The 23200-nt window shown below is 35.5% G+C and overlaps 2 long non-coding RNA genes across 16 annotated transcripts; one reads left to right on the top strand and one right to left on the bottom strand.

The window, feature by feature from the left end:
* The first annotated feature begins 436 nt into the window (after positions 1–436).
* Positions 437–11541, top strand: LOC104112145 (uncharacterized). Of its 15 annotated transcripts, none has more exons than XR_011415699.1 (6): positions 437–696; positions 1788–1889; positions 3219–6103; positions 6425–6476; positions 7794–8233; positions 8332–8652. It is a non-coding gene; the product is annotated as an uncharacterized lncRNA (long non-coding RNA). The 15 variants fall into 15 exon arrangements; XR_011415693.1 differs by having other exon boundaries at positions 3219–6476; positions 7794–8024; positions 8332–8351; positions 8444–8652; XR_011415690.1 differs by having other exon boundaries at positions 3219–6476; positions 8332–8351; positions 8444–8652.
* Positions 9059–15886, bottom strand: LOC138909136 (uncharacterized). Its single transcript, XR_011415703.1, has 4 exons — positions 14249–15886; positions 13876–13927; positions 10121–10190; positions 9059–9308 (listed from the first exon to the last, which is right to left on the bottom strand). It is a non-coding gene; the product is annotated as an uncharacterized lncRNA (long non-coding RNA).
* Between the last annotated feature and the right edge of the window lie 7314 nt (positions 15887–23200).

Here is a 23200-nt window from a genome sequence, read left to right as displayed (position 1 = left end):
TAAAATCAATGTAGTAAAAATTTGACTTACCTCTTCCCTTGTTAATAGTTTTAAAAAAAATACTCAAAAGAGTAGACAGGGAATAAAGGTTTGAAAAGTGAAAATAATGTAAAGCAGATCGAGCAATTGGCATATATTCTTTCTGACTAATCTGTTCCTAGTCTATTTAAATATTTGCTATTTGTAATCTCAACGCAGACGACATCACTCATGAGTCATGGCTTAAGACTTGTGACAGATGTAATTAGCAAAAATATTTATTGGACCAAACACCATATAATATAGTAAAACTATTGGTGGTTTCTAAATTTTACGTGGGGTAGGCTGCCACGTGTAGCTTGTCAAGTTGGACACCATTTTTTTCAATTATATTTCTATTTCTATTATATAGAAAAGCCATGATTGGTCGACCAAGGATAGAATTGTCATTTTATTTTTCATACACTACCACATAATTCTAGAACTGTCCACACTTTCATCTCCTTTCCTAACTCTCTCACTTTCCCTTCATCTTCTCGGCTTGGGGTTTTACCACAATTTATTCTTAAATCTTCTTCCACTTTTTTCAGTTCATCCTCCTCTCTTTTAATCTTCTGTTCATTACTTTTTTTTAAGGGATTTCTTCCTATTTTATCAGTTTCTTGCTTGAAGTATCTACATTTATGGGTCTTCTACTTTGGGTATTACAAGGTTCAGGTTAGTGTGTCAGCTATTTTTTTTTCAATTTTTCTTCTATTTTATTTCATTTTTTTGTCTGCTATTATCCGTTGTTATTGTTGTTATTTATTTTGGATTTTTTCTTCTGTTGTTCTGCATTTTTGTCTTCATATGCAACCTGTATCAATATAATACTTCTGCTTTAATTTGTGGTCTAAACGATTGGTTAAATCTTCAGTTAAATTTGATTTAAGTTTTTTTTTTCATTTGGTTTTCTTGCTTTTTCTTTTTGCCTCTTCTTGGTAGAAGAACACTTCTAATAGAACTAGGTTTAATATGGGGCATGCGGGTGCTGCTACCTGAAACCTAAGTTAGTTTTAATTGGGTTTTGTTACATTTTTAGGTAACACTTTTTGTGCCACAAGTGTTTGATGAATTTATTGAAAGAAATTACTTCTACATTGAACTTCTAGATTCTCCCTTTTTGAAGCTTGAGTTTTGATAGATCATGGCTATACAGTTTGTGCGTTCAAAAGCAATGTAATCTGTTTGACAGACAACTTTCTATCCTTATGGTCTCTCCATCTCGAGGAGTTAATCACTTGCAATATACATCGCGTCTTCTTTCACCGGAAAAGGACAATCCAGAAGAACTTTATATCTCTGCCACAAAATCTAGTCGTATCTCAAAAAATTGAATATAGCCTATTAGTCTATCTTTCTTTCCTTTTTGTTATAATGGTGGTGATAACAACTTCTCATTTCTCCCGTTTTTCTCTATTTATTTAGCTGAACCGACAAAGATAATGTATTTTTCACGTGTTGTGGGAAGACTTTACATTGATTAATAATTATAGAAAGATCACCTACCGCATTGCTTTGTCGTCATTTGGTATTTTCAAATTTAATAACTACCGAAGCAGAACAAAAATTAGAAAATTATTAATTTTGTGTTAAACTTAAAACACATAACCTCTCCAACCATCATAATTCATCTAACTTATTATATAAATGAGTATGATTGTAATCGCTTACTATCATTTCTCCTTTATCTATCTTCTTTTCAATTTCTTACTTTGCAGAGAATGTTCAAGTTTTGTTCTCACTTTGAATTTATCTTATTGAAACAGGTTTGTACTCAAAAGATAGAAATATATTTACTTGCCATGGTCATGGAAGACTCAATGCTCCTCCTCCATCACTCTCAGAAAGGATATGAATTATCTATATTGGTACACTTTCTTCTCCACGTATTATGTTTATCTTTATGACGGTAATTCTAAATCTCTGCACGTTGTTTGTTGGGCGTGCTTGCTTTTGTGCTTTAATTTAAAGTTAAACTCTTTCTAAATAAAAAAGTATGACATTCTTTTTGGAACTGATTAAAAAGAAATATAACACATAAATTGGGACAGAGAAATTATGTTTTATTTGTGAATTACAACACAATTACTCTATACCACACTGCACTATTTCCAAGAGATACTTTTGTTCTATGAGTTTATGCACTAAGATTGAGTACAAACAGAGAAAGGATGGTTTAGCATGATTAATGTGGAGTTATTTAATAACTGTTATATGGTATAAGTTGTTATTTTCTTTGTTCATAAAACGCATCTTGATGCCAAGGACAAACCAAAAAATTGAAAAAGAAAAATTTATTACCTGGACTGAGTCCGTTTCAAACATCTTGTGCTCTTGCGTATAGAATAACACAAAAGAGTTATTGATGTTACTTGGTTTATCAAGCATTCAAATTCCATGTTGATTAACTTCTAATCGGAAGTGTCAGGATTAAGCATTATTTTGCGATGACTATATCTTGAGGACATTTTTTATTTGATTACATCTTCTATGGTATTTTGTGAAATCTTAATTATTTTTATTAGTTGATTTTGTTATAGACTGATTATTCATTAAAGATAAGTTTAAGGAAGTCATCCGTTTAAAGAAGTCTGATGACTAAGGTATAAATTGGGTCATGAGCAACACCAACTTGATGAGTAAATAAAATAAGTTTATTGCCAAGCACATAATAATGTTGAGATGATATAAAAAAATGCCATGTCAGTCCATATTTTATTCTTTTAGTGGTGATAGGAATTGTATCAATGAATCTACGTCACAACTGTGTATTTTAATGGACTTTTTAGATATTTACTAATCATGTGATTGGGCTTACTTCTTTCTTTTGTTTGAGGGTAAGTAAAATTGTAGACAATCTTTTCTGGAGATTGTTTGCATTAAATTTTCAGTATATTTATATACTTGTTAGCATTAGCTTATTAAAAAAATAAGAATTAGCATTTCTTCGATTGTAGTAACGACGTCTTTGCTTTTAAATACATTATTATTATTATTATTCCGTCTTTCCTAAAGGAGCGTGACTAAGACACTTGTAGTACTCTAGAGTAATTTAGTTGCACAGATACTTGGCTTGTGTCTATGTTCTCTCTTTCTAGCTTATTTTGGTATCATGATATATTTCAAATTCTTGGTGTGGGACTTGTAGTAGTAAATATTTTTTATTAAGAATATTTAATATCTTATTCTTGTCTCAGAATAGGAGCAAGCTCTCATGAAGAATACAAAGTAGTGGATGTTTTTAGCAAGGTGCAAATACTTGCAATACTCTATATGACTCGTAATTAGACTATGTAATTTCTATTGTTCATAGGTGGTATAGCACTGATAGCAACATAATACGTCTAGTTAATCATGTGGTATAGAATGATAGGTAGGAAATGAACAAGTAGTCATATGCTTGGATTTGATTTTGTAAATGATTTTAAAAGAAAAGCACAACAAAATACAATATGTTGCTCGGTTCTACACATGTCGGGCCCCTGGGGAGGTAAATATGAATTTCTACGTCTCTCACTATTTACTGAGAATGGAACTATTCTTTTTGTTGGTGATATGGTTATTCTAAATTATTTATTGCTATTTATAATTGCAATCAAGTATAAATATGCGTCCATACACAGTTAAAATTATATCACAACTCAAATTATTAGACTCTCGATCAAAATTATAGACTCAAATTATTGAACTCTTGTATAATTGTTGGGCCCGTGCTATGCACGAAAAATACTCATGCCAAGGGATGGTCGACCACTGCTCTGAAGAGTTGTACAAAAAGCTATGTTAGTTGTACTATGTACTTGGCTTTATCCAATTTCTTCACCTTTTGCCACGTGTATTAGCACTTTCCTTTCTTTTTGGCCACCTATGCTGACGGAGCTATCGAGAATCATCTATGTGCTCTCTGTTTCGAAGACTACTATCCATCATCTTTCAAAATTCCTTTTTTGTCAAAGAAGAATCCAGCTATTTCATCCGCCATGAAATTGAAAAATCTGAAGAGAACTGGAGGAATATTTAGGCAAAAATTAAAAGGAAAGGAGCTTAAATATAAACATTAAAACTGTAACTACGTTTGATGGTATTAAAATATTCACTCATGGGCAGATGGTAAACTTAATCATATAAATTCATTGAGGACATTTAGAACATAGAGTTAGTTTCTTTTAATATTTTTTTACCTGAAGCACCCTAGAAATGGTTGCACAGAGCTCAAATGAGTGTTCACCAATAGTAGCATCATAGGTGATTTATAGAAGATAAAAATAATGACAAAATAAAAAGAAAAATATAAAAGTTAAGATTAATTTTAAATATTTTTACTACCATAATTGTTTGTATATATTGATACCTAGCTCTGCTTATCATGTTATTTGAGTTAATTTAGTTAGATCATTGGTTCCATACTTGTGATTTTTTTTCTAGATTATGCTTTAAATAAATATGTCAAATCTGCTTAAGACTCTTCCCTGGTTTTATCACTTTTTATCTGTAAAAGATGAAGGAAGTATTAGAAAACTTTTTTTTCCCCTGCTCTCCGCAAAGCTAATTTTTCATCAAATTTTCAGGAGTAGTAGCTGAAGTTTAGTTCTCTGATTTCATTGGTAGTTGTGGATGTAAATATGATTTAATAATAAATTAATGAAATTTTGTTTGGATATCCTTATATATTTTTACTTCCTTCAATCGTTCTTTTTTGTTTGCCTTTATTCTAAAGATAGAAGAGTATAATGGAAGCCCTGTTTGTTAGGATACACTGATAGTTTTGTATTTTAGTCCTTTTCCTCTTTCAGGAAGAAAATGATGCAAAATTATTACAAGGGATATGTGTTCTTAATTCAATCAAAGTTTCACAAATGATAGTTTGATCTTCTTCTTCTTTTCTGGATTTGATCTTGTTGCTAATTTTTGAATGAATGTTTATTGTGCTTTGGTTTTTTCAAGGCTCAGAAAAATAATTTTCAACTTTATAACTGGTTAAATATGAATTTTTTAGGGTTCATGAATAATACTTTTCATTCAGCCTTATAAATGGCGAATTGCTAAAATTGTTAGCCAACACAATTCTCTTCTCCCAAAGCATTATTTGAGTGGGAGGCTGGTATTTTAACATGAGCTACTATTTCATTTATGCATCATCCTAGCTACCGAATAACAAGACTATCTTATGACAATGCATCTTGGGGTGCGGGGTGGGGGAAGTAATAAATGACATAATTATTCGAGCATGTAATTCCTTCTGATATAGTACAAAATAAAAAGGTTGTATTTTTTTACCCACCAATTAAGGAACTCATGAGATTAGACAGCCTTAAAACTGATCCAGTTTGACTGAGTTAAATGGTATGGTATGCTGTTTGTTGCGCATCATGGAGCTTTAATTTCTTTCCCTACTTCCCAATCATAGGCAAGGAACCTGAAACTTGGAGTTGCAACATAAGTTTTTCTTAGAAAGCTAGAACAACAACTCTAGGCCGTTTCTCTTTTGTTCTAGAGTTCCCTGCTACTGGGATATGCATCTTTTTCTTATTTCTTTTCACAAATTAATGAAGGCTTTGGAAGATTTGATTACACTATGAAACCTTAATTACATGTTAGGCATATCCCAAAATTTTTCTGATCAAACATGGTGAATATTCTAGCATGGATGCATAATCTTTCTTACCTTCAGGAGTCGTCCGAGTTCCCCAGTGCTTATGAGGAAGTGTGTGGTCCAGGTAACATTTGGGTTGAAGCTTGAAATAACACAAATATAATATCAATAAGTGCGAGATGATTTGGTGTTAAAAGGTTATTTTCCTTCCTTCTGCAAGGATAAAAGGTTGTTTTCCTTCCTTTTTGCTCCCATTGTTCGTATCAAAGTTAATAAAGCAGTTTCTTTGTGCTAGCTATTCAAAATAAATTTATTCTTTCATATTTGCTCCAAACTACATAATTGAATTTACAAAATGGCATTTATTCTGTGTATTTGCAGGTAAGAACATATAAATACAAATAGTCTACCTCAAATTGTTGGGCCCGTGCTCCACGGGCATCAAACATCTAGTCTATTATATTGAAGAGCCATAATGGTCGATCAAGGGTATTTCAGTAATTTCATGACTGATTTAAATTACTGATTTAAGTTAAATTTTTATTACTTTGGTAACACACATGTACATAATTCATCTAGAATTCTCTAGAGCTCAGTCCTCCAACTAGCTTTCTTTCACCATTAATTTGTTCAATCATCTGTTGATCTGCCATTGATGGCGAGTTCTAGCAGCAATCTTCTACCATTACTTCATTACTATTGACCTTTCTCTCTAATTTTTGCTTATCCTTCGTATCCTCTTTAGGGATTTCCTATTGCCTTTGATGTGCTTGGTCTTATCCTCTTCTAATCTTTGCTTTGGCATAATAGTATCCCCATGGTTAGCATCTTCCAGAGTTGAAACCAGAGGTGAATAGACGAGGTATAATGTTCTATGGTTCCTTGTAAGGTTAATTTTTTTTCCAGTTTTTCCACTACTTATGCTTAGACTCATACGAAGGGAATTGTCAAGCATTTTGGACTACTTTTCCTCATCAAGGAAATGATATAGAAGCTCGAGATTCGACTCAATGTGCTAGAATTGATGAGGCACTGTGCTCTTGACATAGGTGGTTTAACGAATTAAGAAGCAATCGGATTTCGAATACAACTATGTGTTTCACAATTTGGTATAAAGTTGTGCGCTACTGCTTGCTTAGTATCTGTGCCGATCAAAGCCAATGCTCTTATAGTCCGTTTTTTCCCTCACCAAGTTCCGCGTTTTCTGATGTTTCTCTTTTGATTTTTCTTCTAAACTTCCTGTTGAATGAGGTTTGAAGTTGATCCATGATCCGAAATGACAGCTTCTTATTTTTACTTTCTTTATTTTATTATTTTAACTACGAGAAGAATTAACCCAAATAGCCGCTCACCCTAGCACTTAAACTAAAAATAGCCAGTGAATGTATAATATATGCATAATTTATGTATTACATATGTATAATTGTGTATAATCAATATATAATCTATGTATATGGCTAGAAAAAGTAAACAATTAATATGGCTAGGTATATGTGTAAAAATCCCAAATATTTTCAGGAGTTGCATAATGTGCTTAATTGGTTGTCAATGTGTAATCAATGCAGAATACGGGATTTTTAAGATCATAGAGGCGATAAATTTGTGATTAGTTCTTGAATCTTTATAGTCTAACCGAAAAAGATGGAGGAGAAAGCATTATTCCCATCAACTTGCACTTTTGATGTACTAATATACATTAGCTATATAACCCTCAGGGGTTGGCCTGGTGGAAATTGACTTGAGCCTTGGGGTTTGCTCCCTTTCAAGGTCTCAAGTTCGAAACTCACTGGGTGCAAATAATTTCTGAGGGCCATCGGACTGGGTAAAACCTGAATTAACCGTGGTGCACTTGCGGGAAACTCCTTGCCGAGGGCCTGTGCACCCCCGAAATTAGTCGGGGCTCAAAAAGACTTGGACACCCGGTGCAAAATCAAAAATGTACATTAGCTATTATAGGCAAAAGCAGCATGAAGAGACTGTGTAGAAGGTTGCGAGCTTGCAAACACACACGATATGATTGTTTTGTTTAAAACTTCATTGTGGCAAACCAAATAATAAAAGCTTAAAAAGCATAGATTTTTTGATACATATAGAGGGAAAATTGATAAAACATCATGAGTGTAGATTTCTGTTTGGTTTCATGATTTTAATATTTTGTTTCCTATTTCTATTGTTTCAGGTTTTCAATGTTCCATTTCAAGGACCCAAATGCTACTGAGCTTATAAATATCACACCCATCTTGGAGGTGCGAAATCAAAAGCATTTTTTACTAAAGAAATACTTGCAGAGGATGAAAGAAAACCTGCAGAAGTTTTAACTCACATGTCCTGGTGGCACTAAAGAAGTAGTTGCAGATGATGAAAGGAAAGCTACTAAGATTTCATTCTACATTTCCTGGTTGTTTTAAAAGTATGTTTTCACTTTCAATGCATCACCATCTACTTATCTGAAAGCTATTTCTGCATTATATTTTTCCTTTATAGGTCAATTTGGGAGTAGAAAGTATGAAAAATAAAAAGTTGAAAGATCTGGGTGATTCAAGAAATGTAAATAATCATAGTGTATCGTTAGAACCTGAAACTACCAGAGTGACAAACACACAATTAGAAATTGAGAAGGTAATTGACACTAAAAGTATACTGAAGTTAATGTATTGTATGCTGCAAGAGACTTCGTTTTATAAAAGGTAATATGTGCTGTATTGGACTTCTTACAGGGTACAACTGAAGAGAAAGAGTAAGAGACTTCTTCCAATTTCTTGTTTCTATGCCCTTTCTAACACATAAGAACTCAATCTCTTAATTACATTGCATATACAATGTTAACAGAAGGGATGTGCATAACGGGGTCACTTGGAAAAGTTGTACCCTTCTTTGCGGAAATGCTTGAATGATATCTCTCAATGTTGTTGCATACTCAGTACTTCTAAATGCAACTTGTAAATATGGTATATTGATTGTCAGAGCTGTTTCTATTTCATACTTTTCGAACTCTAACCGTACAAGGAAAAGTTAGGACTATTCTTCCCCTTTTCTTCCCTTCTTTTGCATCTTATGGCCTACATCTGAATGGAAATTCCAACTGCTATATGATATATTAAGGATATGTGGTTTCATTTTTTGCCTAAAAGTCTATTTTGACGTTGTAACTTGACAAGCTAAACAAAATAAGAGAACTTGTTAATCTATATATTTATAAGTTGAATTAGTTTGGAATTGTCTGGTGGATTGACTCTAATGTTGCAACTGATTTTTTTTTTTCAAAAACTGTTATGCAAATAGTACCAGTGATCTTATCGAACTAATAGCTGCATGTCACGACCCAAAATTTTTTACCGACGGGACCGTGATGGTGCCTAATATTTCACTTGTCAGGCAAGCCAACGTTAGAGAATAATTAAACCAATTTCTTATTTCCATTCAGTAAATAATAATAATAAAATATAATAAGTGCGGAATATCATAAAATTATATTAATTACTACCACATGGATCTGGAATCACAATTCACTAGCATTCTAGAATTTACTACAAGTAATAGTGTGAAAGAAATATAACTATCTGAATGAAAGAAACAGTAGAACATAAATGATAGACGGGGACTTCAAGGTCTGTGAACGCGGACAGATCTACCTTGAGTCTCCGGACAACGGACGAATAGCAAAATCTCGATCAACCTGAGCCGGTATCAAAATCTGCACAGAAAGTACAGAGTGCAGCATCAGTACAACCGACCCCATATACTGGTAAGTGTCGAGCCTAACCTCGACGAAATAGTGACGAAACTAAGGCAAGGCACCTACAATTTAACCTGTACAATTTAACAGTGTATATGCAAATAACAGAAATGAAGAACTAAACAGGAAATGTCGGGAGGGGAACATACTGAGGGAAATACAAGATAATGATCACCGGAGTAGTCAATATACCATGAATCAACAGGAATAGTGAATACAGTAAGGAAATATGCACGGCATCACCTTTCGTGCTTTTACTCTCAATCTCACCATAAAATCAATAGAAACGGCACGACATCGCCCTTCGTGCATTAACTCTCATATCATGGCACGACATCACCCTTCGTGCATTAACACTCACAACATGGAACGACATCAACCTTCGTGCATTAACACTCTCCCTTAGCATAATGCAATGCATAAATAACAACAGGGAGACAGAATAACAAGTACAAACCTTACTTCAATATTTGGTTCTATAATATCAATCTCAACTTTGAAATAAAAACTCAATTATCACTAGAAAATCCGTAAACATGATAAGAACGATAAATTGAACAATACTAGCATAACAAGTAGCAATTTGACATAGGAAAAGACAATATAAGAAAAACAGAGAAACATAGAAAAACAGGTAAATTTGGTGGCGCATAAGTACTTGTCACCTCACATATACGCCGCTCACATGGATTTCACTTAGCAAGTAATCTAAGGTTCAAGTAATCTAAGGTTCCTAATTCCTTCAAGTCAGGGTTAGACACAACACTTACCTCGTTCCGAAGGCCACTTAATTCTCAATCACAGCTTTTTCTTTGGAATTCACCTCCAAACCACTCGTATCTATTCAAAAATGACTCAATAATATCAAATATTGCTAAAGGAATCAATTATATTGCATAAATTAAATTTTCCAATTTTTTTCTCCAAAAAGTCGAAAAATCGACTCCAAACAGAGTTTTTATAAATCTAGGGCTACTATGAACAAGAGGTCAAATTGCTACTATGAAAAAATTGGGAAATTTAATTTATGCAATATAATTGATTCCTTTAGCAATATTTGATATTATTGAGTCATTTTTGAATAGATACGAGTGGTTTGGAGGTGAATTCCAAAGGAAAAGCTGTGATTGAGAATTAAGTGGCCTTCGGAATGAGGTAAGTATTGTGTCTAACCCTGACTTGAAGGAATTAGGAACCTTAGATTACTTGCTAAGTGAAATCCATGTGAGCAGCGTATATGTGAGGTGACAAGTACTTATGCGCCACCAAATTTACCTGTTTTTCTATGTTTCTCTGTTTTTCTTATATTGTCTTTTCCTATGTCAAATTGCTACTTGTTATGCTAGTATTGTTCAATTTATCGTTCTTATCATGTTTACGGATTTTCTAGTGATAATTGAGTTTTTATTTCAAAGTTGAGATTGATATTATAGAACCAAATATTGAAGTAAGGTTTGTACTTGTTATTCTGTCTCCCTGTTGTTATTTATGCATTGCATTATGCTAAGGGAGAGTGTTAATGCACGAAGGTTGATGTCGTTCCATGTTGTGAGTGTTAATGCACGAAGGGTGATGCCGTGCCATGATATGAGAGTTAATGCACGAAGGGCGATGTCGTGCTGTTTCTATTGATTTTATGGTGAGATTGAGAGTAAAAGCACGAAAGGTGATGCCGTGCATATTTCCTTACTGTATTCACTATTCATGGTATATTGACTACTCCGGTGATCATTATCTTGTATTTCCCTCAGTATGTTCCCCTCCCGACATTTCCTGTTTAGTTCTTCATTTCTGTTATTTGCATATACACTGTTAAATTGTACAGGTTAAATTGTAGGTGCCTTGCCTTAGCTTCGTCACTATTTCGTCGAGGTTAGGCTCGACACTTACCAGTATATGGGGTCGGTTGTACTGATGCTGCACTCTGCACTTTCTGTGCAGATTTTGATACCGGCTCAGGCTGATCGAGATTTTGCTATTCGTCCGTTGTCCGGAGACTCAAGGTAGATCTGCCCGCGTTCACAGACCTTGAAGTCCCCGTCTATCATTTATGTTCTACTGTTTCTTTCATTCAGACAGTTGTATTTCTTTCACACTATTACTTGTAGTAAATTCTAGAATGCTAGTGAATTGTGATTCCAGATCCAGGTGGTAGTAATTAATACAATTTTATGATATTCCGCACTTATTATATTTTATTATTGTTATTTACTGAATGAAAATAAGAAATTGGTTTAATTATTCTCTAACGTTGGCTTGCCTGGCAAGTAAAATATTAGGCGCCATCACGGTCCCGTCGGTAGAAAATTTTGGGTCGTGACATGCAGCTATTAGTTCGATAAGATCACTGGTACTATTTGCATAACAGTTTTTGAAAAAAAAAAATCAGTTGCAACATTAGAGTCAATCCACCAGACAATTCCAAACTAATTCAACTTATAAATATATAGATTAACAAGTTCTCTTATTTTGTTTAGCTTGTCAAGTTACAATGTCAAAATAGACTTTTAGGCAAAAAATGAAACCACATATCCTTAATATATCATATAGCAGTTGGAATTTCCATTCAGATGTAGGCCATAAGATGCAAAAGAAGGAAAGAAAAGGGGAAGAATAGTCCTAACTTTTCCTTGTACGGTTAGAGTTCGAAAAGTATGAAATAGAAACAGCTCTGACAATCAATATACCATATTTACAAGTTGCATTTAGAAGTACTGAGTATGCAACAATATTGAGAGATATCATTCAAGCATTTCCGCAAAGAAGGGTACAACTTTTCCAAGTGACCCCGTTATGCACATCCCTTCTGTTAACATTGTATATGCGATGTAATTAAGAGATTGAGTTCTTATGTGTTAGAAAGGGCATAGAAACAAGCAATTGGAAGAAGTCTCTTACTTTTCCTCTTCAGTTGTACCCTGTAAGAAGTCCAATGCAGCACATATTACCTTTTATAAAACGAAGTCTCTTGTAGCATACAGTACATTAACTTCAGTATACTTTTAGTGTCAATTACCTTCTCAATTTCTAATTGTGTGTTTGTCACTCTGGTAGTTTCAGGTTCTAACGATACACTATGATTATTTACATTTCTTGAATCACCCAGATCTTTCAACTTTTTATTTTCCATACTTTCTACTCCCAAATTGACCTATAAAGGAAAAATATAATGCAGAAATAGCTTTCAGATAAGTAGATGGTGATGCATTGAAAGTGAAAACATACTTTTAAAACAACCAGGAAATGTAGAATGAAATCTTAATAGCTTTCCTTTCATCATCTGCAACTACCTCTTTAGTGCCACCAGGACATGTGAGTTAAAACTTCTGCAGGTTTTCTTTCATCCTCTGCAAGTATTTCTTTAGTAAAAAATGCTTTTGATTTCGCACCTCCAAGATGGGTGTGATATTTATAAGCTCAGTAGCATTTGGGTCCTTGAAATGGAACATTGAAAACCTGAAACAATAGAAATAGGAAACAAAATATTAAAATCATGAAACCAAACTGAAATCTACACTCATGATGTTTTATCAATTTTCCCTCTATATGTATCAAAAAATCTATGCTTTTTAAGCTTTTATTATTTGGTTTGCCACAATGAAGTTTTAAACAAAACAATCATATCGTGTGTGTTTGCAAGCTCGCAACCTTCTACACAGTCTCTTCATGCTGCTTTTGCCTATAATAGCTAATGTATATTAGTACATCAAAGGTGCAAGTTGATGGGACTAATGCTTTCTCCTCCATCTTTTTCGGTTAGACTATAAAGATTCAAGAACTAATCACAAATTTATCGCCTCTATGATCTTAAAAATCCCGTATTCTGCATTGATTACACATTGACAACCAATTAAGCACATTATGCAACTCCTGAAAATATTTGGGATTTTTACACATATACCTAGCCATATTAATTGTTTACTTTTTCTAGCCATATACATAGATTATACATTGATTATACACAATTATACATATGTAATACATAAATTATGCATATATTATACATTCACTGGCTATTTTTAGTTTAAGTGCTAGGGTGAGCGGCTATTTGGGTTAATTCTTCTCGTAGTTAAAATAATAAAATAAAGAAAGTAAAAATAAGAAGCTGTCATTTCGGATCATGGATCAACTTCAAACCTCATTCAACAGGAAGTTTAGAAGAAAAATCAAAAGAGAAACATCAGAAAACGCGGAATTTGGTGAGGGAAAAAACGGACTATAAGAGCATTGCTTTTGATCGGCACAGATACTAAGCAAGCAGTAGCGCACAACTTTATACCAAGTTGTGAAACACATAGTTGTATTCGAAATCCGATTGCTTCTTAATTCATTAAACTACCTATGTCAAGAGCACAATGCCTCATCAATTCTAGCACATTGAGTCGAATCTCGAGCTTCTATATCATTTCCTTGATGAGGAAAAGTAGTCCAAAATGCTTGACAATTACCTTCGTATGAGTCTAAGCATAAGTAGTGGAAAAACTGGAAAAAAATTAAACTTACAAGGAACCATAGAAAATTATACCTCGTCTATTCACCTCTGGTTTCAACTCTGGAAGATGCTAACCATGGGGATACTATTATGCCAAAGCAAAGATTAGAAGAGGATAAGACCAAGCAAATCAAAGGCAACATGAAATTCCTAAAGAGGATACGAAGGATAAGCAAAAATTAGAGAGAAAGGTCAATAGTAATGAAGTAATGGTAGAAGATTGCTGCTAGAACTCGCCATCAATGGCAGATCAACAGATGATTGAACAAATTAATGGTGAAAGAAAGCTAGTTGGAGGACTGAGCTCTAGAGAATTCTAGATGAATTATGTACATGTGTGTTACCAAAGTAATAAAAATTTAACTTAAATCAGTAATTTAAATCAGTCATGAAATTACTGAAATACCCTTGGTCGACCATTATGGCTCTTCAATATAATAGACTAGATGTTTGATGTCCGTGGAGCACGGGCCCAACAATTTGAGGTAGACTATTTGTATTTATATGTTCTTACCTGCAAATACACAGAATAAATGCCATTTTGTAAATTCAATTATGTAGTTTGGAGCAAATATGAAAGAATAAATTTGTTTTGAATAGCTAGCACAAAGAAACTGTTTTATTAACTTTGATACGAACAATGGGAGCAAAAAGGAAGGAAAACAACCTTTTATCCTTGCAGAAGGAAGGAAAATAACCTTTTAACACCAAATCATCTCGCACTTATTGATATTATATTTGTGTTATTTCAAGCTTCAACCCAAATGTTACCTGGACCACACACTTCCTCATAAGCACTGGGGAACTCGGACGACTCCTGAAGGTAAGAAAGATTATGCATCCATGCTAGAATATTCACCATGTTTGATCAGAAAAATTTTGGGATATGCCTAACATGTAATTAAGGTTTCATAGTGTAATCAAATCTTCCAAAGCCTTCATTAATTTGTGAAAAGAAATAAGAAAAAGATGCATATCCCAGTAGCAGGAAACTCTAGAACAAAAGAGAAACGGCCTAGAGTTGTTGTTCTAGCTTTCTAAGAAAAACTTATGTTGCAACTCCAAGTTTCAGGTTCCTTGCCTATGATTGGGAAGTAGGGAAAGAAATTAAAGCTCCATGATGCGCAACAAACAGCATACCATACCATTTAATTTAGTCAAACTGGATCAGTTTTAAGGCTGTCTAATCTCATGAGTTCCTTAATTGGTGGGTAAAAAAATACAACCTTTTTATTTTGTACTATATCAGAAGGAATTACATGCTCGAATAATTATGTCATTTATTACTTCCCCCACCCCGCACCCCAAGATGCATTGTCATAAGATAGTCTTGTTATTCGGTAGCTAGGATGATGCATAAATAAAATAGTAGCTCATGTTAAAATGCCAGCCTCCCACTCAAATAATGCTTTGGGAGAAGAGAATTGTGTTGGCTAACAATTTTAGCAATTCGCCATTTATAAGGCTGAATGAAAAGTATTATTCATGAACCCTAAAAAAATTCACATTTAACCAGTTATAAAGTTGAAAATTATTTTTCTGAGCCTTGAAAAAACCAAAGCACAATAAACATTCATTCAAAAATTAGCAACAAGATCAAATCCAGAAAAGAAGAAGAAGATCAAACTATCCTTTGTGAAACTTTGATTGAATTAAGAACACATATCTCTTGTAATAATTTTGCATCATTTTCTTCCTGAAAGAGGAAAAGGACTAAAACACAAAACTATCAGTGTATCCTAACAAACAGGGCTTCCACTATACTCTTCTATCTTTAGAATAAAGGCAAACAAAAAAGAACGATTGAAGGAAGTAAAAATATATAAGGATATCCAAACAAAATTCCATTAATTTGTTATTAAGTCATATTTACATCCACAACTACCAATAAAATCAGAGAACTAAACTTCAGCTACTACTCCTAAAAATTTGATGAAAAAGTAGCTTTGCGGAGAGCAGGGGAAAAAAAAGTTTTCTAATTCTTCCTTCATCTTTTACAGATAAAAAGTGATAAAACCAGGGAAGAGTCTTAAGCAGCTTTGACATGTTTATTTAAATCATAATCTAGAAAAAAAATCACAAGTATGGAACCAATGATCTAACTAAATTAACTCAAATAACATGATAAGCAGAGTTAGGTATCAATATATACAAACAATTATGGTAGTAAAAATATTTAAAATTAATCTTAACTTTTACATTTTCCTTTTTATTTTATCATTATTTTTATCTTCTATAAATCACCTATGATGCTACTATTGGTGAACACTCATTTGAGCTCTGTGCAACCATTTCTAGGGTGCTTCAGGTAAAACAATATTAAAAGAAACTAACTCTATGTTCTAAATGTCCTCAATGAATTTATATGATTAAGTTTATCATCTGCCCATGAGTGAACATTTTAATACCTTCAAACGTAGTTACAGTTTTAATGTTTATATTTAAGCTCCTTTCCTTTCAATTTTTGCCTAAATATTCCTCCAGTTCTCTTCAGATTTTTCAATTTCATGGCGGATGAAATAGCTAGATTCTTCTTTGACAAAAAAAGAATTTTGAAAGATGATGGATAGTAGTCTTCGAAACAGAGAGCGTGCGTATTTCAGAAGGCGCGTTGTATTTTGACTTACGGATATTTAATTAGTATTGCGGTACTCACATGGTTGATAGACTGCTGATATTCAAATTTTTTCAAGTGGCACGGAAGAACTTTTAAAGTATTTTTTGTGGGATGATTGTGTATGAGAGAGGTGTTAGGCATTCGGGCGGTGGAGATGGAATCATATGGTGATTCGCGTGTTCTATGGATTTGGAGATTTGGGAGTTTTGAGGAGCAAATTATTTCATGGTGCTCGACTGTGAAGTTGTGGCCGGAGCTAGCCAGATGATAGGATGTATTGTGATTCAGTCATTATGGATTTCCGGAGGGATTTTTAATCTATTTATGGGTAACCCGAGTTGATTTGGGGGCAGTTCTCTCATTCGAGTCATCTTACATGACTGAATATATTTGAATTGTTGCGTATGTGTCACGACCCCAAATTAACCCTCCGTAAGGTGTCGTGATGGCACCTAGTCTTTACGACTAGGTAAGCCTAATATTACGAAAAATATAAAGAAAACACAATATTTTAAAGATAAACAGCATATTATAAATAGCCAAGAGTAGTACCACTCGGCATATACAAAATAATTTCCCAAGACCCGGAATATCACTAAGTCACAAGCTGCTATAATCTATGTAGCTCTATATAAAAAGATAATAAAGAAAGTCTCTAGGCGAGGGAGTAGAAGGGTACTCCGAAGATCTGCGGACGCAAGCAGTGGTACCTTGAAGTCTCCTAAACTCAGCAGCACGCACTAACCCCGAGGCTGATAGCTCGCACCTGGATCTGCACATGAAAACATGTGCAGGGAAGGGCATGAGTACACCACAATGGTACCCAGTAAGTGCCAAGCCTAACCTCGGTCGAGTAGTGACGAGGTCAGGTCAAGGCCCTACCGGAGTAAATATAATAAATTAAACAGAAAAAAATATAAGTAAAATTTATGGTAACACAGTTAAAGAGATTCTCAAAAATTTAACAGTTAAGGGAGCCCTCGGCTCAAAACAAGGTAAACACAGTGGAAAATCTCCCGAGATACTGTCCCGTAGTTCCGAATGAATATGCAGTACAAGGGGATCTCCCGGAATACGTCTGTAGTCCCAAAGTAAATATGCAGTGCTAGGGGATCTCCCGGAATACGTCTGTAGTCCCAAAGTAAATATGCAGTGCTGGAGGATCTCCCGGAATACGTCCGTAGTCCCAAAGTAAATATGCAAGACAGGGGGATATCCCGGAATACGTCTGTAGTCCCAAAGTAAATATGCAACGCAAGATGAAATGGTAGGTATGGTATCGAGTTATACAGTTTATACTGAACATAGATAAGGAAAATAAGGATTTAACTAAGCATGGCGCACAGAATGTCAAATAGGCAGTTAAAACACGTAAGCATGCTTTTCTAGTCTAAACTAAACAATTAAACATATTAGTACAATTTAATAAGAGAAACAATTTATGATTTAAAAAGGATAAACAGGATTTTTGCAATAACAACCCATGTATGTACTCGTCACCTCATGTACACGGCGCCCACACACCAAATAATATCAAGATATCCTAAGGGGAAAGTCCCCAACACAAGGTTAGGCAAGCCACTTACCTCGAACCGCTCAAATCAACTCGATATCACGTTCTTGCCACGAGTATCCGACTCCAAATGGCCCGAATCTATTCAAATTAATTTCATAATGTAAATATAACTACAAGTAACTAATTTAACTAATTAATTCGAAGCTATAGCGTGAAATTAGAAAAAATGCCCAAAAAATCTCCCCGGGCCCACGTCTCGGAATCGGGTAAAAATTATAATTTATGAACACCCATTCACTCACGAGTTCACTCGAACAAAAATCATCTAAATCCGACGTCAAATTTCCATTCAAATCTCAGACTTTCGATTGGGGAACCTTTTCCCCCATTTCCAAACTTTTACCCTCAATTTCCTTAATTAGACTAGCAAAACAACAATAGATTATTGTATTATGATCAAAATAGAGTTAGAATTTGTTACCCAATAGTTCTTCTTCAAAATCCCTCGAGAAATCGTCTCCCACCGAGCTCCAAATCGAATTTTGTGTTATGAAATTTCAAACCCTCGAAATCTCCTTTTCTACCCAGCGATTTCTGCATCTGCACTCATGGGGCCGCATTTGCGGTCCCGCACCTGCGGAAAAATCAACGCAGGTACGAAAGCCAGTTATTGGGCTGGGTCTGCATCTACGATCCCTGGGTCGTATCTGCGACCCCTGGGCCACATCTGTAGCTCCCCTTCTGCGGACGACCAGCTGCACCTGCGAGCCCAGCATACCCCTGTCCATTTCCGCATTTGCGAACTCCCAAGCGCACCTGCGAGTTCGCACTTGTGGACTCCCCTCCTCATGTGCGAAAACTCCAGAACCAGCAATGCACCAGATTTTCCTAAGTCCAAATTTCTTCCCGTTAAGTATCCGAAACACACCCGAGGCCCCCGGGACCTCAACCAAAGATGCCAACCAATCCTAAAATACCATACGAACTTAGTCGAGCCTTCAAACCACATCGAACAACACCAAAATCATGAATTAAGCACGGATTCAAGCCTAAGAACTAAGAATTTTCCAAATTCTACAAACGACGCCGAAACACGTCAAAACTAGTCCGGATGACCTCAAATTTTACAAACATATCTCAAATGACACTATGAACCTACAGCCACTTTTGGAATTCCATTCTAAGCTCGATATCAAAATTTCCACTATCGGCCGAAATTGCCGAAAAACTAACTTTCGCCAATTCAAGCCTAAATCTACTACAGACCTCCAAAACACATTTCGGATGCGCTCCTAACCCCAAAATCACTCAACGGAGCTAACGGAGTCAACGGAATTCCATTCCGGATCCGTCTTCACACAGTTCCGATTACGATCCAAACTCTAAGGCAAACTCACAACTAGGGACTAAGTGTCCCAAAACTCTCTGAATTCCATAACCAATCACTCCGGCAAGTACCAAAAGTAGGAACAATTATGGGGAAAGTAGATATTAGGGGATCGTGGCTCTAATTCTCAAAACGACCAGCCGGGTCGTTACAGTATGGGTGCACGGATGGCACGGGTTGTGGCTCTAAGTTATATTGGTGTGGCATATCTGTAGAATAGATGTGCTTAGTAAAATAAGGTCATTGGACCTGGAATGGGTACTATAAGGTTTGAAACGGTATATTCGGGAGGATAATATTGAAATTCGGCTTAGAAATCGATTATGGTTCTGGTTGGGGCGAGAGAGCTCCATGACTTGTTGATCTGATAAGGGGTCTTGATATTTCTGCGTGTTTCTTTTATTATCAACAGTATACAAAGGTTTTGGGATGAAGTTTGGTTCGATATGGGGTTTAATACTAGTACTTGGTTGGTTTTGGAGTAGTTACTTTGATCAAGAATGGTGCTACGAGCATGCGAGTTGTGTAATATGCTGGGTGATTATATCTGTGGTTATAGTTATAGCTCGATGCAGCTTGTTCGGACTTATACAATGTGTAGATGTGAGATTCAGGTCTTGAGAAGAATTTTGGATGTTAGAAATTTGGTTCCATGGGTTTTAGGCTAAGGTTAAATTAACGATTTTTAGTTATGTTGTGTGGTCAGGCCTATATAGAATAGGTTGACGTGAGATCACCGCGAGTACGTGTGTGGTAAGATGGAATAGTAATTTGATGGCTTGGAACCAACTCTTGGCACGTTCGAGGACGAACGTATGTTTAAGTGGGGGAGAATGTAACGACCCGACTGGTCGTTTTCAGTATTACAATCCCGTTTCCCTATTTACTGCTCAAATTGGTCTTTACAGTTGTTGTGTGACTTTCTGGGGCAATTGGTTCAGGTCCGGTGAGGTTTTGGAATGAATTGGAACACTTAGTTCCAAGGTTTAAAGCTTAAGTTAAAATAGTGACCAGATGTCGACTTATGTTTAAACGACCTCGGAATTTAATTCTGATGATTCCAATAGCTCTGTATGATGATTTTGGACTTAGGAGTGTGTCTAGAAAATTATTTGGAGGTCCGTATTGGAATTAGGCTAGAAATGCCGAAAGTTGAATTTTTGGGAAGTTTGACCGGGGGGTTGACTTTTTGATATCGAGGTCAGAAGCCGATTCTGGAAATTGGAATAGCTTCGTTATGTCATTTATTACTTGTGTGCAAAATTTGAAATCATTCCGGATTGATTTGATGTATTTCGGCACAAGATATAGAATTTGAAAGTTCAAAGTTCATTAGACTTGAATTGAGGTGTGATTCATAGTTTTAGCATTGTTTGATGTGATTCGAGGCTTCGATTAAGTTCGTATGATGTTTTAGGACTTGTTGGTATAATTGGTTGCGGTCCCAAGGGGGCTCGGGTGAGTTTCGGGATGGTTTCGAACCATTTCTAGGCCATTTTTAGTTGCTGGTTTTTGCCTACAGAGGTGTGCATCGCGATCGCGAACATTTGGTCGCGTTCGCGAAGAGCAAACAGCAGTTTGGAACCTTGTGAATCGCGATCGCGGAAGCTCTTTCGCAATCGCGTAGAACAAAATCTCTGTAGTACTGACCCGACTTTGGAAGCTTATATCTCGCAATCTATAAGGAATTTGGAGATGATCCAAAAATGAAAGTTGTAGCTCTTGATGTTTAGTTTGCAGAAATGTAAACCGATTTTCATTTGGAGTTGTGTGCAAAAGGTTGTGGTGGATACACTATAGGCTGTCTGGGAAGAGTTTGGAAATCTCTGTTGCACAGGGCTGACTTTGGAAGCTTATATCTATCAATCTACAAGGAATTGGGAGATGAGCAACAAATGCAAGTTATAGACCTCTATGTCTAGTTTTTCGAAAGTTAAACCATTTGCAATTTGGAGTTTTGTACAAAATAGTTTGGCCATTATACTAGAGGTTATTTGAAAGAGTTGGGGAGTTTGTTTTTCGCGATCACGAAGCCTTCTCTACGATCGCGAAGAGCAATTTTGGGGCTGAAAATTTTTGTGCTTCGCGATCGCGAAGAGTAAATGCCTGGACAGAAGATATATTTTGAGGTTTCGGCCATTTTAACATATTTGGAGCTATGGAGCTCGGATTGAGGCGATTGTTTAGGCTATTTTCACCATATGAATTGGGGTAAGTGATTCTAACTCGGTTTTGGTTAAATTACATGAATCTATTATTAGTTTTATCAACAAATTAGTGTTTTGGGTTGAAAATAGTAAAAAAAATCATAGACTTTAATTGAGGATTTGAAGGCCGAGTTGTGGTTGGATTTGAGTAATTTTGGTATGGTTAAACTCGTGGTTGAATGAGGGTTCGGATTTTGTGAGTTTTATCGGATTCCGAGACGTGGGCCCCACGAGTGATTTTTGGGGCGTAATTTTGGATTTTTAAAAAATATTAGTATTTTGATATGGAATTAATTCCTATAATTTGTGTGGGCCTAATCAAATTAATTGTGACTAGATTCGAGCCATTTGGAAGTTGATACGCGCAGAATGGAATTTCTGTAGCATTGCTTAGCTTGCTCGACATTGGATTTGGATTGTTCGAGGTAAGTAACTCTTCTAATCTTGGAGCTGAGGATATGAACCCTGAATATATGTATTATGTGAATTGTTAGGAGGTGACGCACATGCTAGGTGACGGGCATGTGGGCGTGCACTGTAGAAATTGTGGCATAATTGTTTTGTGGAATTTTGTAATTAAATAATCTTGGCATTCTCTATGTGGTTTTATGTGTTAAAGAAATTGAGCTGAAAAGCATATTAAAAATTATGTTGAGGTTGTGTGCCAGTATTTTGGGACCCACATAGGTCATATTGTTGTGAATTATTTGTTTACATTAAAAATGCATACTCAGTCATATTCATTTCATTACATATTATATCTCAGTCTCTGTTGTTATTCATTGATACATCATATCATTATTTTTGGGCTATTCTCATGACATTGTGAGCCCATGAGAGAGAGACTGGAGAGATTGATGACTGAGGGAGGCCGAGGGCCTGATTGTGAGGATATGTTTGGGATCGGGCTGCACGCCGCAGCAGGCCATGTTGGCTTTATATATATTATTACTATTATATGGATCGGGGCTGCTCGCCTGCAGCAGGCCTTATTGTCTTATTATGGCACGTGAGTTGTCTGTGCGGATTCTGATATGATATTATAGCACGTGAGTTGTCCGTGTAGATTATAGCGCTTCGGCTGTAGGAGCCCCTCCGGAGTCTGTACACACCCCTAGTGAGCGCAGGTACCTACTAAGTCCGAGTGCTGAGTGCTGAGTGACTGAGAGGCATGAGTGATTGTGAGGTATACCCGATGGGCTGTTTACGAGTGATTGTGAGGTATGCCCGAGGGGCTGTTTACGAGTGATTGTGAGGTATGCCCGAGAGGCTGTTTACGAGTGATTGTGAGGTAAGCCCGAGGGGCTGTATACGAGTGATTGTGAGGGCTGCCCGAGGGGCTGTTATATGATTTTATCACTTAGTTGCATCGCATTGGCATGCACACATGACATACATGCATAGAGATGTATTTTTCTCATGCTGTACAATATCACATCATTCATCATTTTTCACACATTTTTGACAGATGGGCATAGTGATGCATTTGTTTTTACACGGGCTATCTGGAAAGAAAAAGAAACATCTCATTTATTATTGAAAGGATTTTTGGGGAAAATAATTGTTTTCAAACTTATTCATATTTTGGCAACTTCGGTAAACGATTTTGATTTTCACTGATGTACTTGAAA

Source organism: Nicotiana tomentosiformis, chromosome 4, assembly GCF_000390325.3.
Source record: "Nicotiana tomentosiformis chromosome 4, ASM39032v3, whole genome shotgun sequence".
Taxonomy (NCBI): domain Eukaryota; kingdom Viridiplantae; phylum Streptophyta; class Magnoliopsida; order Solanales; family Solanaceae; genus Nicotiana; species Nicotiana tomentosiformis.
Note: the sequence above shows the minus strand (reverse complement) of the source record. Positions and strands in the feature narration are given on the sequence as shown.